Below are 19,385 nucleotides of genomic sequence, written 5' to 3' on the forward strand. Positions count from 1 at the left end.
CTCCCCTCAAAGAGCTTGCAAATCCTGCGGGAGAGACAGACGATAAAATCTAGTACAGAGACGGGAGGTAGCCAAGTATAAAGATATGAACATAAAAGCTGTGAGGGTGCGGTGCAAACCTAAGTGCTTAGGTGGGGGACTTGAGTACATAGGTGATGTAGCAGGGAGGGGGAAAAGAGGAAGGGGTGATGAGGGATTAGTCAGGGAAGGCTTCTTGGAGGAGATGGAATTTAGTAAGGCTTTGAAGTTGGGGAGAGTGATGGTCTGTCGGATATGGGAAGGAGTTCCAGGCAAGAGGGAACTCGTTCAATCCCTCTGGAGGTGCAATGAGGGAGCCTGACCGGGTCATCGCGTAGTCCGGGGTGGCAGCTGCAAAATCACTGCATCATTGTCCTGATGAAATAGCTGCCATTTCTATAGCCCTGACAGAAGCTCTACTGCTCTAGTGACTGAACTGTTAGAATTATCAGCTTCATGATTGCCCTGCCGCTAGTGCAGAGCAGCAGCGCGGCTCAGTGGAAAGAGCCCGGGCTTGGGAGTCAGAGGTCATGGGTTCGAATCCGGATCTGCCACTTGTCAGCTGTGTGACCGTGGGCAGGTCACTTCGCTTCTCTGTGCCTCAGTACCCTCATCTGTCAAATGGGGATTAACTGTGAGCCTCGCGGGGGACAACCTGATTACCCTGTATCTACCCCAGCGCTTAGAGCAGTGCTCTGCACATAGTAAGCGCTTAACAAATACCAACATTATTAGTTTCTCCCCATGCCAATCCATCCCACAAGCAGCATGTTTCCCAAGTATGGTTCCAAGCCAATCAACGCTCTTCTAAGAAAACATCAATAAATCACTTCTGCTCCTAACTTTGCCACTGAATTCAAGGCTCTCCTCCAACAGGCTCCTCCAGACGGAACTGTCCTCTTCTCTCCTTATAAGTACATCTGCTCATACCTGAAGATGAATCTTGGGCTTTCCAGGCATTGCATACACCCCCCCCCTTCCTCAGAATGCCCTAAACTTTTCCTACAAGCCAATTCATGATCTTCTCCAATTCCAAAGCTCCACCAACAACTCACCTTCTGTTGGATGTCCTCTCGGATTAGGACCCCAGACCCTGGCTATATCATCCATTTCAGATGTTTTAGCCATTAAGTATAACAGTAATAATCATAATTGTATTTGTTAAGTGTTTACGATGAGCCGGGCATTATACAGAGCGCTGGGGTAAATACAAGCAAATGGAGTTGGACACAACCACTGTCCCATGTGGGGCTCACATTCCGAATCCCTATTTTACAGATGAGGTAACCGAGGCACAGAGAAGTGAAGAGACTTGCCCAAAGTCACACAGTGGACAGGTGGTGGAGCCGGGATTCGAACACATGACCTTCTGACTCCCAAGCCCATGCTCTAACCGCACTATACCATGCTGCCTCTTCAAGTTTGTTTTCTTCATGTTTATGCTCCTACACGTCGGCCTTTCTATCTCACTGAATGTGACAAACTGATGGTCAATTATAGCTAACTGAATGTTCACAGTTTTATGTCTTGTTCTATCACCCTTTCAGATCAGAAATTCTTTGAGGGGAAGGACGTGTCTTACTCTTCTTTGGCAATACCTCCCTGGGTGTGTTGACAAGGATGATCTAGAGAATTGATCATTTTTGCCCAGATTAGTCATTTTGGTAGAACATGCGACGTCTAGCGTATTTGCACTAGACTAAAAATACAACAAAAGATCATAAACCTATCTACAACTTGTTCTCAGCTCATATGGAAGCCTCGCGTTTCAAAGTCCCTGATGCAGTCGACGGAAGCATCCGACTCTCATGCCGGTTGATGTATAAGCTGATTGTCACCCTCAGGAGCCGGGGAGTGCCAACAATACACCAGTACCTGTAATAAGTGCTTAGGGAATAGACAGATGAAGTAGAACACAAGCCGACAAAAGATGAAATATGCAACGTTTAAGTTCCCTTGGGCATGATCAGAATAACAAGCACAAGTAAGTAAATAAATAAATTCATAAGGTTATACATGACAATAATAAGCATGACATTTGTGAAGCACTTACTATGAGCCAAATACTTTACTAAGTGCTGAGGCAGGTACGACACAGTCAAATTGTTATTATTATTATTGTTAGTATTCATTCATTCATTCAATCGTATTTATGGAGCGCTTACTGTGTGCAGAGCACTGTACTTAGCGCTTGGAATGTATAATTCGGCAACAGATAGAGACAATCCCTACCCAACATTGGGCTCACAGTCACGGCCTAGTTGAAACAGCATGGGCCTTGGAGCCGGAGGACTTGGGTTCTAATCTCGATTCTGCCACCTGCTCGATGTGTGACTTTGGTCAAGTCACTTCACTTTTTTGTGCCTCAGTTACCTCATCTACAAAATGAGGATTCAATACCTATTCTCCTTCCTACTTAGATTGTGAGCCCTGTGTAGGACAGGGACTGTGTCTGACCCGATTATCCTGTATCTACTCCAGCACTTAGAACAGTGCTGGATACCTAGGAAGTGCTTAACAAATACCATCATTATCACTATCATTATTACTATTATTTTTATTAAGAAGATAAAGAAGAAGCAAAGGCCTTTCATTTCACCAGTAATCAAAAGGCAAGTAGGGATCACCCCTGCACCCCATCTATCTCCATGGAGAAGGATTCCCCCCAGCCCCTAAGAAGCCGATACCTTGATGGAGGAGAGGAGCCCCAATACCCAACTGAATGGGCAGGACCCACTTGATCCAAACCTGAGGCTAACTGTAAACTGAGAAGAGGAGAAGCCTCAGAACAAAAACCTAATCCTGAAAAGCTTTTGTTCTTGATCGTAAACACACTCGTATTAGCGTAAAGCTACTGCTTTGTTTGCTCCAGAAAAGATTGCTAGCACTTTTTGTCTAACTGGCTTCGCATCTTGAGGACCCAATGCCTCCGCAGCTATATATTTTCATCATCCATCTTCAGTCGGGTGAGGGTACCTACTTTTAATGAAAGATCTTAATTCTGAGACCCTGTAAATCCCTAATACGAACATGAATGACTGATCGGTTTGCCCTTTCTTCTCTTCTTTACCTGAAAGCTTGACAAGGAGGGTTTTCATGGTTCCCTGAAGATGTCACCTTTTAGAAATGTCACACTCCCGGCCACTGTCTGTTGAGTTCTAGGCAGCCCGCCTAGAGGAATGCCTCAATTTTCCTTAGTCTATGTGGGCCTAGCCACTGGGGCTAATTTTTTTTCCTAATATATCAATGGGGCTTACTACCTAAACTGACAAGACAGGTCAAGTACTCTAGGCAATCTGTAAATCACACTCCGGACACTAAAATAAATTGATGGCCGCACATTAATGAAATAAACCAGGTCTGCCGAAGGTAAGGTTTCTGTTAAACCACACCCATACGGCACTGATTTAGCATGCTCCTAGACTTGTGATACCGAGCTCAATTTAAAGTGGTTGAAAACGAACCCCCGGCTCTCCGTTCGGATGCCAGGCTACAAGGAGGCTGGATGACTAGCAGCTGTACATCCGTTTGTTATCTTAGGGCAAGCTACGGCTGTATTATCTTGGAAATCTTCTTGCAGACCCACCACGCATCGCAAGGTTCTGACCTCTTGTTCTGGGGTCAGTAATCCAGCGAGGAAGGAAAATGAAGGTGAATAAGGCGATTAAATATCACAAAGGTTAAAAACGACATCCAGCGTGTAACCACAAAGAGACACCAGGAAAAAAAAGGCTGAATGAGGGTGTGGCTCACAGAGCTACCTACTGAAGATGGGACTCGTAAAAATTCTCATCTCCTTTCAGCTTTCTGGGGGAAGCCAAAATGTCACAGCTTTTTCCCGGGCTATTAATGAGTTAACTAGACCCTCCTTGCAACTCGTTGCACCCTCTGCAATGCACAAGAATTTTTTTACCTCATCTTTCTATTATCCACTTCACACGTACTGCTGCCTGAGGAAGACAAAAATTCAGGTTCCACGCAAGGGCTTGTCAATAATTGAACAGCATTTTCAAACAAAATAGAGACGGGTATCCATGCATGTGCGTTTCTGAATAAAACCAAATTTTTTCCCTGCATTGGTTCAGTGATTTTGCCATCGCGATCATTGTTACACCCGAGTCATGGGCATAGTTTATAGTTATAATGGAGTTTATAAACCATCTTCTTCATGAATGTTATAAGCAGGGCAATGAATCTGGGGGACATTTCTTTTCTTTTTCCCAAATGTTCCTATTCTGCTGGAGCTGAGGGCTGAAGATAACCTGCACTAAGACTGAGAAGGTAGTAATTAGGTGGAGAATCATTCCAGTAACTGACTAATGTCTTCCAAGAAGAGTAATGGACCACTTAGCCTGGGCCCCATCTAAAGACCCTACCGTAAAGAAGGTCTGTTTGAAATGAGTCACTAAACCCTATTCTCTTCCTCCCTCTTTGAACCCCCTCACACTGCTGGAAAGAAGAGGAGCCGGCAGCCAGAAAGTCGTGTCTCTCGGGGGCCTTTTGTGGGGAGGAAAATTCCTCTCTGTGGGCAGGGGCGAGAGCCGTCTGGTGCTGGGGCTCTGCCCAGGGATTAACCTGAGCGGACAGTTCCCAAAGTGGATGTTGAAGCAGCACTGTCTAATGGGTGGAGCACCAGCCTGGAAGTCAGAAGGACCAGGGTTCTGGCTCTGACACTGGTGTACTGTGTGACCTTGGGCAAATCACTACACTTCTCTGTGCCTCAGGTACCTCATCTGTAAAATGGGGATTAAGACAGTGACCTCCAGGTGGGACAGAGACCCTGTCCAACCTGATTCACCTGTATCCATCCCAGAGCTTAGTAGAGTGCCTAGCACATAGTAAGCATTTAACAAATGCCATCATTATTACTATTATTATTATTATTATTAAAGGACAGGGCAGAGTGAGAACACCCCTTGGGGAATCTTTGGGGTGAGCTTGCTGACTCCTGCGGGCTTCCTGGGTTGGGGGGGATGGATTTTACACCTTTTATTCAACCTTCTCCCTGGCCCACAGCATTTATGCATGAATCCATAATTCATTTATTTATATTCACGTCTGTCACCCTCTAGACTGTAAGCTCACTGTGGGCAGGGAATACATCTACCAACTCTGTAGCTATTGTACTCTATCAAATGTTTAGTATAGTGCTCTGCGCATGGTAAGCACTCAATTAATACGATTGATTGAGCAATCTATGAATATTTAAAGTGAGGGACTCTGGGCATTCATCCCAACTACTCCCTAGCCGGGTATTACTTCTTTACGAGGTAGTCGGAGAATAGGGCTGAGGGCGAAGGGTAGCCTTTCTCTCCTCTGGACTGGGGAAATCACACCACCGTCACCCTCAGCGTGGCCCAGTGGGTTGGGAGTCAGAGCACCTCGGTTCTCATCCCGGCTCTGCCACTTGTCCGCTCTCTGACCTGGGCCAAGTCACTTAACTTCTCTGAGGTTCAGTTTCCTCATCTGTAAAATGATGATTCAAGACCTGTTCTCCCTCCTTCTTAGACTGTGAGCCCCACATGGAACAGGGACTGTGCCTGACCTGATTAATCTGTTTCTACTCCAGCGTTTACTACAGTGCTTGACACGTAGTGAGCGGTGGTTAACAAATACCGCCATCATCATTATCATCAGCGAGGCCTACCCAGTTTGGTGGACTACCCACCTGGTCGGAGAGTCCATCTTTGCTACATCATGAAAGGGGAACCGGGGAAGAGACTGTTCTCTGCCATCATGATGGACTGCGGTTTACTGCTCTCTGACCTAAATGAGACCCTCCAGGATGTAAGCGCTCTGTGGTCAGGGCACAGGTCTACCACCTCCGTCGAGTTGTACTCTCCCAACCCCTTCGCCCAGCACTCTGCGCACAGTAAACACTCAACAGATACCACTGATTGATTGATTGATTGATTCATTGATCGATGCCTGAAGAGCGGCTCACGCTCTCTGGGAACTTTCTGGGTACCTCCCCTGCCGTTTCTCCCTGCCAACGTCCCTCCCGCTGCCCTGGGATTCTTGGTTCGGGGAGAACTCTGTTTTTAGCCCTAGCAGTCGAGGGTGGGTCCAACGGAGACGGAAGTGCTCAGGGCACTTATGTCAGTCAGTCGCTGACCACTTTTCCTCTTGCCTTTCAAGAGTAAGAGAACTGGCCCCAAATTCCATCATGTTTCCAGTCCACCTGGGTGAGAGAGGAACTGCACTCGCCACCATTCCCTCTTGAGCTCCCAGGATCCCGGGATAAACTGACAGGTCACCTCTCCATTCCCCCACCTGCAACGAGAGCCACACCTAGAGCATCTCAGGCCGATGGAGAGCTCTGCCGTTCCGGGAGCCGGAGATTGACTTTGTTGTCCCTCTCCTGCGGTTTTTAGAAGGGAGGCTGTCCAGCAGCTAGCACCCTTCATTTCACTGGGATCCCCCTAAGGAAAGGGGACGGTTGTCTGACTGAGAGACGGGAGGAAGCCAGGATTCCTTTGTAAAGGGATCCCGTTCTGGGAACGGGAACCGCTCAATGTGAACCTTTCTTCTCAACCCTCCTCTGCTTCTACTTTTCGGGGTGGCTGGGATTAGGGCTCAGAGGCTGGCTTCCCTCTCCCTCTTCCATCCCCACCCACTCGCCCGGACTGAGCTGCGGAGAGAGGTGGGCACACCCACTGCCGCCGTGCCCGAGGAAATATAGCAAAATCGAATCAATATAAGGGCAAGCCCACCTCGAGCGAGCAGCCTCTCTCTCTCTCTCTCTCCCTCCCAGCTTTCCTACAGAGAATCTCCAAACCCCCAAGAGTTTCAGAATCCGAAATCATTTCAATGAGACCGACTGGGGAAAAAAAAATAAAATCCCCTCTGCAGCACCTAGGATGAGAAAGGCACTGCAGAGCCACTGGGGAAATGAACAGAAATCAGGGCTGGGGCTGTGTCTTCTGTCTTCCTTCAGGAGGGAGAGGAGAGGCAGGCTCCACCGGCTCCAGATGGAAGGCAGGGATCCACAAAGGTCCGCAGTCTTTCCCTCCAGCCCCTCCCAGCCTCCTTTCTTCCCCCCTCATCTCTCAGGCGTGCTCGGAAGCAGATCCCCTTAAGGAACACTTTACTGAGCGAGCGCTCACTAAGGAAGCACTTGCCAAGCGAGCACTTACTGCGAGCCGTAGCGATACAGGGCCCGGGCGCGTCGCGCAGGATGCGATGGGAAGAGCCGGAGCTGCCCTGCTCTCTGCAAAGCCGCTGCCTAGGATCTGGAGGGCCGGGAGCAGGACTTTCCGATTACGGCTCTGGTTCTGTAATCCATGTGCTTTGCACTGGCCACTCCGGGCAGCCCGCAGAGCACCACATGATCTGCTCTGACATCAGATCAGGCCGAACGTGACAGCCCCCACCGCCCTCCTTCTTCTGCACCCTCCCGTTGCATCATTTGGGTGGCTTCGGCTGGCCGCTGGCAGGTGGCAACCGTTCGGCTCAGCCGCTTCCCGTTTTGACGGAGGAAACCGTCGGGCTGGGTGGGCATCGGGGCTTGGCCGAAGCAGGGGCTTTTTCGGATATTTGGGAGCTCTCCGTTGGGCTTAGGAAACCAAGCAACTGAGCTGTTGTCAGGGAAGTGATTTCAGATGCAAATGAACACCACCCCCTTCCTCTCCACCACCCCCCCCCAAAAAAACAGCATCTTTTATCCCAGGTTTCAGTTTTAACTCTTTTTTTTCCAAGCCCATCGGTTCTATTCCCAGTCCAACAGAGCTCTGCGGATACAGCTCTGCCCCGACCTGCTGACTGACCTTGGGCAATCATTTAACCTCTCTGGGCTTCAGTTTTCTCATCTGTAAATTGGGGATTTAAAAAAAAATCCCGCTCTCTAAACCTCTTAAATTGTGACCTCTGGGTTGGGAAAGGATTGAATACGATCTGATTTTTTTTTTTGGTATTACTGCTTCGGACGGTGCTTTACATGTGCTGAGCACTTAATAAACACCACCCCCACTCCCTCTCCTGGCCCTTTTCCTGCCTTTGCTGCAGAATCCTCATTCATTCGATAGCGTTTATTGAGCACTTACTGTGTGCGGAGCACTGTACTAAGCACTTTGGAGAGTACAATGCATCAATAAACAGGCACATTCCCTGCCCACAGTTAGTTTACAGTCTAGAGGACGAGCTCATCTTCCTGGTCACTTCTGACCTCTCTGAACTAAACCAACTCCCCACCTCAGGGCCGAATAGTGTGAAAGTCTCTCTCAAAGGGACCAATATTCATTGATTTTGCCGGGTCTGCTTTTTCTTCCCACTGCCTTCACGGGGCCTCGATTTAGCCTAGTAGATAGATCCCGGCCCTGGAAGTCAGAAGGACCTGGGTTTGAAAGCTGGCTCTGCCATTTATCTGCTATGGCACCTTGGGCAAGTCACTTTACTTCTCTGTGCCTCAGTTACCTCATCTGTAAAATAGGCATTCATACCGTTAGCCCCATGTGGAACATGGACTGTGTCCAACCTGAATACCTTGCATCTATTCCAGCAATCAGTACGGTGCCTGGCACACAGTAAGTGTTTAGCAAATACCATAAAAAAAAAAAGGACACGATCCCTGTTCTTCAAAGAGCTCACAGTTTAAAAATGTAAGTGGGGAGATGGGATTGGAGACAGACACAGCAGGAGTGATAATAATTTTGATATAATAATAATTGCATTTGTTAATTGCTTACTATCTGGCGAGGACTCTACTAAACACTGGGGTGAATACAAGCAAATCAGGTTCAACACAGTCCCTGTCCCACATGGGGCTCACAGTCTTAATCCCCATTATACAGATGAGGAACTGAGGCACAGAGAAATTAAGTGACTTGTCCAAGGTGACCCAGCAGACGGGTGGAGGAGGTGGGATTAGAAACCGGATCCTACCATGCCACGCTCGCAAACCAAAAGACAAAATAGGCTCAAAGTCTCACTGGTGACGGAGGAGTCCGGGAGCTCGCGGGAGTAAAATGGAAGCCGGAACCCTCCGTGGCAGTTAACATGGTGCTTTTCTCAGCAGCGAGGAGAGAGTTCAAGAGCATGAGGGAGAAGCTTCAATCCCCAGCATGGTATACGTGGAGCATGCCAGGACCAGGGCTCGGGAAAGGCAACAGTTACCACAGTGCTTTTCTCAGTGACAACGGAAGGGTCTAAGAGTGCACTGGAGCAGCTTTTATCCCCGACCCAACAAACTCAGAGCATGCCAGTTAGTCAGTCAGTCAGTTGTATTTACCAAGCGCTTACTGTGTGCACGGCACTGTACTAAGCACCTGGGAGAGGACACGATAACAATCTAACCGACACATCCCCTGCCCAAATGAGCTTACAGTCTAGATTCGGGGGAGAGAGACATTAATATAAATAAATAAATTACAGATATGGACATTAGAGCCGAGGGCATGAAGAAGCACCTTTTCTCCCCATCCCGGCGGCCACAGAGCTTGAGCCCTTGGTGGGCAGGAATTGTCCCTCTCTATTGTTGTATTGTACTTTCCAAGATCTTAGTACAGGGCTCTGCACACAGTAAGCGCTCAGTAAATACGACTGAATGAATGAATGAGGGGAGCAGGGGCTCTTGGTGGTGGGAAGGGGGTAGTTACCAAGGATGCTTCCCTCAGCTGTAAGAGAGATAGTGCAAGAGGTTGAAAAGAAAAAGCAAAGGACCAACAACTGGGTCTTCAAGGAGCTCTCCAATTAAAGGCAGAGAGGAAGAAAAATGATTACAGTACACAAATAAGGAGCACTTGGGAAATAGGAGGAGAAAAAGGGAGAGAACATTATCCTTGACACCAAAAGCAGCATTCAAGGAGTTGAGGTTGATGGACAGTGTTGAAGGAAGTTTAGGGGTCAAAAATGCTTCAGGTAGGGATGAGTCCTTGAACCGTGGCCAGAGATGGTAGGTGAAGACTTTAATGAAAGCCGTTTGGATCTAGGGAAGAAGACCCAATCTAGATAGGAAAGCAGCATGGCCTAATGGAAAGAGCACGGGCCTGGGAGTCAGTGGACCTGAGTTCTAATCCCACTCTGCCGCTTGTCTGCCGTGTGACCTTCGGCAGGTGACTTCACCTCTCTGAACCTCAGTAATCTCATCTGTAAAACAGAGATTAATTCCTTCTCCCAACCAACTTAGACTGTGAATCCCATGATGGGACAGGGACTGGATCTGACCTGATTAACCTGTATCTACCCGAGGGCACAGAACAGTGCTTGACAGAGCTTTAAAAATGCCATAATTAACTATATTGTAATGTGTTGGAGCAAAACAAAGGCGATTGGCTAGCTAGAAGTGGCCAGATACGGCAAAATGGAGGGAGAATTTTGGAGAAAACATGTGGCTTTAGTCACAATAGCACATGACTCAGAATCAGGAGACCTGGGTTCTAATTCTGGCTCCACCACCTGCCCGCTGTGTAACCTTGGGCCAGTCGCTTCACTTCTCCGTGCCTCTCTGTCTTCATCTGTAAAATGAGGATCAAACACCTGTTTTCCCTTCCCCTTAGACTTTGAACCCTGTGCTGGATAGGGACTGCCTCTAGTCCGACTGCATTTCATCTACCCTGGCACTCAGCACACTGCTTCTTGCCACATATGAAGGGTTTAACCATTAGTAGTATTAATGATAATGATGATGATCATTGTTGTTATTAGCAGTAATGATAATATTACTAAAAATAGAGGCTGCAGACACCATTAAGGAGTGCCCTAAAGATTCATTCATTCATTCAATAGCATTTATTGAGCGCTTACCATGTGCAGAGCACTGTACTAAGCGCTTGGAATGTACAACTCGGCAACAGATAGAGACAATCCCTGCCCAATGACGGGCTCACAGTCTAAAGATAGGGAGAAGGGGTTAATAGTTGGGCAGGCCACTAATGTCACAGCGAAAAGTACACTTGTCAGTTAATACGCAATTCTAGCATCATTCACAGGACTAGTCTTGACCTAAAAACATATAATGACTTTGGTCATCATCAAGTCTGAGGTGACTTCAGCCAATCAATCAATGGCATTATTGAGCACTTAATATGTGCAGAGTACCAGACTAAGCACTTGTGAGCATGCAATATAAGACAGTCTTCTGTCCACAAGGAGCTTACACTTCCTTTCATCCCAATGCAGATGAGGTCTGGCAAATGTTCTTGCAAGCTTCCTTGTGCAAATGAGGTTGGAACAGGAATCCCACTGGAAGTGATCAGCCCTTCTCCTCCTCCCTTGAACGAATCCAGTCGGAGACCATTCATTCCCCTTTAAAAGCCAGTGAATGGCAGGAGTGGAATTGAGCCGGAACAGACCGGCTGGGGGGTCTGGTAAGATAATAAGTGCGGGTAGGGCACAGCGGGATGAATTATTAGGATGCCCCCTCGTCCATTTTTCCTTTTTCCACATGGAGCCCCAACCCCACCTCGGCTTCTACCTCCAGGAATCCGGCTTTCGTGATGACGTCGATGGAGATGTTAAGACAGTACGGTTAGCATTACTGACACTGGGGAGTGAATCCGTCAAGTTTTTTCAGCCTCCCATTAGGAGTGCCCCAGAATCATTCCAAAATTCTCCCTCCATTTTGCCATATCTGGCCACCTCTAGCTAGCCAATCGCCTTTGTTTTGCTCCAATCTGGGAAAGTTCTGGGGTAGCTGAGCCTTTAGAGCATTAACTTTGCTTGCTTTTTTATTCATGGGCTGCTCATGTTGGTTTCCTCCCATTGTGTTACCCAACTGCTGAAAAATGATCCAATACAAGAAGGCCTAGATTAGGCAGAAAGGCAATAGAGACAAACTGAAAAGGTCACATAAAAAGGCTGCTTAGTATGAGAAATCGCTAGAAGGTGTGATTTGTCTCCTTTTCCAAGTTAATTTGTTTCTTAAAATAAAAAGGTCAGACGATCTTCAGGAAGTCCAAGCAAGAATACTTAAGGAGAGAGAATGTCCATTTTGCTTCCTTGTATCTCCATGTAATACAGCAGTGAGCCTAGCCCTCGTACTAATCCTTGCGCTTTATCAAATACTGGGCCTTACTGCTGTAATACATTAAAAGTGAAATACACTAAGCTATTTGCCTATCCCTGTGGATAGCAGACACCTACTTGTGATTTGCTGAATAAAAATTATGGTGATTTCCTTTTCAGTTCCTGGACATAGTCATTTTGTGATTTAAAGTGTAGGCAGTCTGAGCTAGTTGAGTCTAGTGAAAGAAAATATTGCCTTTTAAAACATCGTTTTACAAATTGCATCTAGTATGTGAGTTATGGTACTTAGAGGCAAGGGAGAACATATTTTCCTTTTCCCCTTACAACCTAAATGATTACCCAGGAACTTAATGCTAGTTAACTTTGAAACTCTGTTCTATAACAATGCCTTGTTTTTGCACGGTGCTTTTATTTTGCCGAAGTGGAAAAGCAGCATGGCCTAGTGACTGAAGCACGGGCCTGGGAGCCAGAGGAACTGGATTCTAATCACTGCTCTGCCACTTGCCTGCTGTGTAACCTTGGGCAAGTCACATCACTTCTCTGTGCCTCAGTTCCCTCATCTGTAAAATGGGGATTCAATAGGTGTTCTCCCTCATACTCGCCTGTTAGCCCCATGTGGGACAGGGACTGCATCCCACATGATTAGCTTGTATCTACCCCAGTCGATAGAACGGTGCTTGTTGCATAGTAAGCGCTTAATAAGTTCCAAAAAAACCCCACCTTCCACATCACGCATCCTTTTTTTTTCTTAAAAACAGCCCTGTGAGGTATGGAGAGATACCTATTATCCCCATTTTGCAAAGGAGGAGGCTGAGGCAGACAGAAGTTAAACGACCTGGCTGAAGGTCAGCAGGCCAGGGGCAGGGCGGGAATCCAGGGTTTCAGGATTTCCAGCCGCACACTCTTTCCACGCTCTCTCCACTAGATTCTGCACAGGTCAGCAAGTGACATCCTCGGTACACTATTTCCACCGGGTTTCGGGTCTTTCTGGGAAATAGATGAAACGGGACACGCAACTAAGGAGCTGAATTACTTGCTGTAGACTGGAACACTAGCACCAATCTTCAAATCCCCCTAACCAGAATCTCTTCCCAGAATGTCCAGTGGGATCTTTCTGCCAATTGGTGCCCCTCCTCAAGAAACTGGGGATACCAGGAAGGAAAATCAGGGACCCTCAATGCATAGACCCCTGGGGCAATCGCCTAGCTTCACTAGCTCTGAATGTCAATCCTATTTAGCCCCAGAAAATATCTAAGGACACAGAGTACTGAGACTGAAGCTGTTACACGATGATACAGCCTATCGCACCAGATTGACCCTTTCCCCAAACCCAATGGAATTTCCCCAAACCAATGATAACAATGATATCGGTTAAGTGCTTAGTCTGTGCCAAGTAAGGTACTAAGCGCTGAGGTAGATATAAGATAATCAGGTCCCACATGGGACTCACAGTCTAAGTAGAAGGGAGAACAGGTATTAACAAGAGTACATAAAGCCAGGAGGTCCAGTGTCATGCGATCTATTGTATCCTGCAAAGCCTGAGGATTCAACATAGGGGTCTGGATGCTGGTATTAGACTGTAATTCATGTTATATGGGAAACTGTCAATTTAACAGGCGAAAAGTTCACTGAAAGCCCTTAAATAAGCTACACAGTCAATCCATCTATCAATCGATGGTATTTATTGAGCACCTTCTGTGTGCAGAGCACTGTACTAAGCACTTGGGAAAATACACTACAACAGAGGTAGCAGACATGATCCCTGCCCCCAGGGAGCTTACAGGCTATGGGGGAGATGGACACTAAAATCGACTAGGGACACAGAGCCTATTATGTGGTCTGGAAACACACACCCGAGAAGAAATGGAGCCAATATGGATCACATCAGCAGAGTTAGCAAATCCCTCTAGATTAACAACCCCAAAGTAGGCTGAATGCTGTCACTGAAATCTGCCAGCAGGACAACATGCTGTTCAAACCTTGTCAAGAAGGCAAGCGGGACAATTGGGATAGTGATGGAGCACGGGTTTAAAGACCAAACAAGCCCATCACCCCCTTCCAGTCATCATTCCATTTCTCTGCTTCCCAACTAGACGGCAAGTTCCTGGATTGTAGGGATCGTGTCTACCAACTCTACTGCTGCCCAGATCATTACTCTACAAAAATGTTCAGGCCATGTTTTCCCACTCCTCAAGACCCTCCAACAGTTGCCCTTCCACTTCCACGTCAAACAGAAACTCCTGCCCGTCAGCTTTAAGGTTCTCAATCGGCTCTCCCCCTCCTAAATGACTGGGATGATTTCCTACTACAACCTAACCTGCACAATCTGCCCCTCTAACACCAACGTCCCTTCTGCACCTCGATCTCGTCCATCTAGCCGCTGACCCCTTGCCCACAACCTTCCTCTGGCCTGGAACTCCCTCCCACTTCATATGCAACAGTCCACCGCTCTTTCTTCCAAACCTTCCTAAAATCATAATTCCTCCAAGAGGCCTTCCCCCATTAATCCCTCATTTCCCCAACTCCCTCTCCCTTCCACTTCGCCCATGCACTTGGCTGCACGCTCTTTAGGTCCTTGATATTCACCCCACCCTACACCCCACAGCACTTATGTACATCATATTTGTAATTTATTTATATTAATGTCTGTCTCCCCCTCTAGTCTATAAGCTCCTTGAGGCCAGAGAGCATGTCTACCGACACTATTGTAGTGAACTCTCTCTACTTCTTAGTAAAGTGCTCTGCATACAGTAAGTGCACAATAAATACCACCGATTAAATATCAGTGATTTTGGGGAAGCAGCATGACCTATTGGAAAGAGCACGGACCTGGGAGTCAGAAAGCTTGGGCTCTAATCCAGCTCTGCCCCTTGTCTGCTGTGTGACCTTGGGCAAATTGCTTGATTTCTCTGTGCCTCGGTTTCCTCATCTGTAAAATGAGGATTAAGGCTGAGACCTCTGTGGGACAGGGACTGTGTCCAACCTGCTTAGTTTGTATCTACTCCAAAGCTTGCTACAGGGAGTGGCACCTAGTAAGTGCTTAACAAATACCAGTCATCATCATCATCATCATTCATTGACTCCCAGCCAAACTCCAGAAAGAGGTTGTGTACCCTCCTCCCTTCAATTCCTCTCCACCAACTCTCTTCCCGACTCACTACAGTCAGACTTTCCACTCCTTCATTCCCCCAAGACCGCACTCCCTAAGGTCGCCAATGATCTCCTTGTGGCCGGTTGCAGAAGGCTACACCCCGTCAGTGGATCAATTGATCAATCCATGGATTCATTTATTTATTGAGAGCTTTATAGATATGTCCCCTCTTAGCAGAATGCTCTTAGCCTTTGCCTCACAGTTATTTCACTCTATTGAATACTGGAAAGTTTAAAAACCACAAAGAAACAGGATGTCCTGTAGGGGACAACAAGGCTGAGGCAGACTGGGAAGCAAAGTGGAAACAGGCATGAACTTACACCCAGACATATCCATGGGCATAACCATTTCTTCTTACTCCACATCTATTTGCCCCATCTTGTGGATCACATAAAGGCCAGTATAGACTTTTGTTGCCAATAGAACATTCCTCAATAATTCCATCCTGCTGTACCCTTCCGCTTTTTCTCCCAGTGAGGCGGGTTTGTGGCCTAGGGAATACAGTCTCTGTCTTTATAGACTATGGAAGACATGACTAGAACCCATCCTGCCTTTAATGTGACTTTCTATTTGGATAGAACACGACGGAAGACTAAGCATCCTGGTGCCCTGAAGCACCCAGGTCCCCTCTCAATCAATCATTCAGTCGATCAATGGCATTTATTGAGCGCTTACTATGTGCAGAGCGTCGTACTTAGTGCTTGGGCGAGTACAATACAACCCAGTTAGCAGACATGTTTCTTGCCCAAAATGAACTGCAGTGTAATCTTCAGTGAACTTCACTTGGTTCTGTGACCTTCGTGTATTTGATATTTGAACCACCCTCAACGCCACAGTACTTATGTACAGATCTTTAAATTAAGTATTACAGATTATTTATTCCTATTAATGTCTGTCTCCCCTCTAGACTCTAAGCTCACCGTGGGCAGGGAGCACGTCCGTTGTACTGTACGCTCCCAAGGCTTAGTAGAGTGCTCTACACATAGTAAGGACTCAATAAATACCACTGATGAAGCAGTCATGAAATGACCACAGTGTAATGCATTACACCCCCGCATAGAAATGACTTCAATCAGAACTGTGTCGAGTTTCCGTATCAAAAACACTACATTGGCTTATGACATTGGATAGGCAACCAGTGATAAGTACTTACAGTTCACTGTTATCGCCTGTTTCTTCTCTGTTCTGATTTTAACCTACCACCAGATTCACCCTATCGATCAGTCAATCGTTGGTATTTCTTGGGCACTTACTGAGTGCGGAGCACTTACTAAGCACTTGAGAGACAACAATACGACAGAGTTGGTAAACATGATCCCTGCCTTCGGAAAGCTTTCAGTTTAGTGGAACAGTTTATAATCTAGCGAGGAGCTTCAGAGCAGAGCTTCTGAACATCATTATACTTCACTTAGTAGCACCACTGACAGCATTTCAATATACCTCTGATAAAGAAAAAACAGAAATTGGTCCTACAATCTGCTTTAAAAGAAGTTGATGTTGGGCTATGAAAGGGGGAAAAAATCAAGAGCTTGCTTTTTTATCTTCCTATAATGGCTCCTTCTCAGCTTTTGTTTTATCATAGCTTCAGACTTTGAGTAACCTAACTCATAACCTTTTGTCTAGCCGAACAATTAGAACACAGTAAGTGCTTAATAAATGCCATAATAATAATAAAGACAACTGTCTTCAGCCTGAACAGTCATTTCTGCTGCCATTTTCTGCTTCCACTACATATAGTGGCATAAACGAGAATTAGGTGACCCCCATAATCCATGGCATTTATTGAGGGACATAAAGGCCTATCCTGATGATTGGGAAAACATCTTGATCATTTCCAGGGAGGGCAAAATAATTTCTGGTTGAATGTTTTCAAAGCATAATTGGATCTCCAAGAACACAGTACACAAATGAATCCTTGCAGCTGCTAATCTTACAATTTTAAAATTTTTCCACATGCTTAAACGGCCCCTCGGTTTAATTGCCTTTGCAATTTTTAAATAAACCTCACTGGAAACAAACAAAAAAAGCCTCCTGGAACTCCAGCTGAAAGCAAAATTAAAATACGTGATAAACATCTCCATCCATATAAAAATGACTTTCTAACCCCCTTCCTAAAATGCTCGCAACATTTAGGTGCTCATGTCGTTGTCTCTATTACTTGTACCTTTAAGCACCTAAGGGATGAAATTGTAGGGCGGGTTTCTTAGCGGTATGCCAACTGTAAAAGAATAAAAAAATCTATAGTCGGGGTTATTGTAGTTTTGCAGCCTGTAATGGTATTGTCCTTGATAGGAGATGCAGAAGTGGATTCATTTCCTGTCAGCCTGACGGATGCTAATGGACTTTCCGACTGAAGCTGTTGTTTTGCACACTCTTAATGACTTGTTGCAATGGAGATGGAGGCTCTGGGAGAAGCAATGCCATCTCCTGGCACAGTTCCTGTGAGAAAGGGAGCTTGTTGAATGCACTGAAATAGACCTTCTTGTTCAAAGAAGACAAAAATCCGGCCTACATGATAAATATCGGATTTTCTCTCTTTCAGCTGAATAAAAAAGCCTAAACAAGGCCTGGGGCAAAAAGGCAGGAGCACATCGGTTTACACTACGGGACAACAGCTTGCAAAAGTTCCACTCAAAGGAGAGCTTTGAAATAGGGCCTAAATTCATAAATAAAATGCGGCTATTCCCGGTGACAGTCTATGAGACACAGTATAGTGAAAATAGGGTGTCGAGCTCCATGCTTTGTTGAAGATAATCATAATAATTTTGTTCAACAACTTCATATTTTTTAATATTTGTTCAGCACTTACTATGTGCCAAGCATTGTGCAAGGTATTGGGGTAGAACAAACACAGTGCCTCTCCCCCCGGGGATTCACAGTCTAAGGGAGAGGGGGGAAAGGATATTGAATCCCCATTTTACAGATGAGGGAACGAGGCCCAGAGAAGTGAAGTGACTTGCCTAAGGTCACACAGCAGGCAAGGGACAGAGCCTGGATTAGAGGCCAGGTCCTCCGCTCCGGGTCCCGTGCTCTTTCCACTGAGCGGCACCGCTTCTTAGGTCTGCAAAGCCTCCTCAGTGGCGGCGAGACTCAGACCTATTACAGAAAACACATCCAGCTCCCCGAGCAGCTTCATCAGTGTCGCCTACTAGCTCATTTCGCCTACCCCCCGCCCCACCCTTTCAAAGCCCTACCGAAAGCTCACCTCCTCCCGGAGGCCTTCCCAGACTGAGCCCCCCTTTTCCTCTGCTCCTCCTCCCCTCCCCATCGCCCCTACTCCCTCCCTCTGCTCTACCCCCCCCCCCGCCCCACAGCATTTGTGCATATTTGCACATTTTTATTCTTCTATTCATTTTATTAATGATGTGTATATATCTATAACGAGAAGCAGCGCGGATCAGCGGAAAGAGCCCGGGCTTGGGAGTCCGAGGTCATGGGTTCGAATCCCGCTCTGCCCCTTGTCCGCTGTGTGACTGTGGGCAAGTCACTTAACTTCTCTGTGCCTCAGTGACCTCATCTGCAAAATGGGGATGAAGACTGTGAGCCTCACATGAGACAACCTGATTACCCTGTATCTACCCCAGCGCTCAGAACAGTGCTCTGCACATAGTAAGCGTTTAACAGATACCAACGCTATTATTATAATTCTATTCATCTATTTTGATGCTACTGATGCCCGTCTACTTGTTCTATTTTGTTGTCCCTCTTCCCTTTTCTAGACTGTGAGCTCGTTGTTGGGTAGAGATTGTCGCTATCTGTGGCTAAATTGTACTTTTCCAGTGCTTAGTAGAGTGCTCTGCACACAGTAAGTGCTCAATAAATACGATTTAATGAATGAATGAACCTACAAACCACACACTTAATGTCAGGACAAGTTCACCAGCAACAAAGACCTGTGATGCGATCAACTCACCAGCACCAGCATGAGAAACAGCATGGCCTAGCAGGAAGACCGCAGGTCTCGACAACAGAGGACCTGGATTCTAATCCCTGCTCCGCCACTTGTCTGCTGTGTGATCCTGGGCAAATCACTTCACTTCTCTGTACTTCGGTTCCTTTGTCTGCAAAATGGGGATTCACTACCTGTGGTGTCTCCTACTTAGAATGTGAACTACATGTGGGACCTGATTATCTTATCTACCATAATGCATGGCACATAGTAAGCACTTAACAAATATCACAATTGCTATTATTATTACCAGCACTGAAGCAGTGGATACAACAGTCACACAGCTCTGCTAGGCAGGACAGCACT

The 19,385-nt window shown here is 46.6% G+C and overlaps 1 protein-coding gene across 2 annotated transcripts in view; it reads right to left on the minus strand.

The window, feature by feature from the left end:
- The window catches only part of ANK2 (ankyrin 2), a 576,252-nt gene that overhangs the window by 498,173 nt on the left and 58,694 nt on the right, over positions 1-19,385 (minus strand). Inside the window, exon 1 of one of the 2 annotated variants that reach the window (XM_039913763.1) lies at positions 7,155-7,520. The exons of the other annotated variant lie outside the window; for it this stretch is intronic. The gene's annotated coding sequence lies outside the window, so the exon portion shown is untranslated. Of the gene's footprint in view, positions 1-7,154; positions 7,521-19,385 lie in introns of those variants that run through there. 2 annotated transcript variants of the gene reach the window in all.

The sequence above is a fragment of the Ornithorhynchus anatinus genome, chromosome 12, assembly GCF_004115215.2.
Source record: "Ornithorhynchus anatinus isolate Pmale09 chromosome 12, mOrnAna1.pri.v4, whole genome shotgun sequence".
Classification (NCBI taxonomy): Eukaryota; Metazoa; Chordata; class Mammalia; order Monotremata; family Ornithorhynchidae; genus Ornithorhynchus; species Ornithorhynchus anatinus.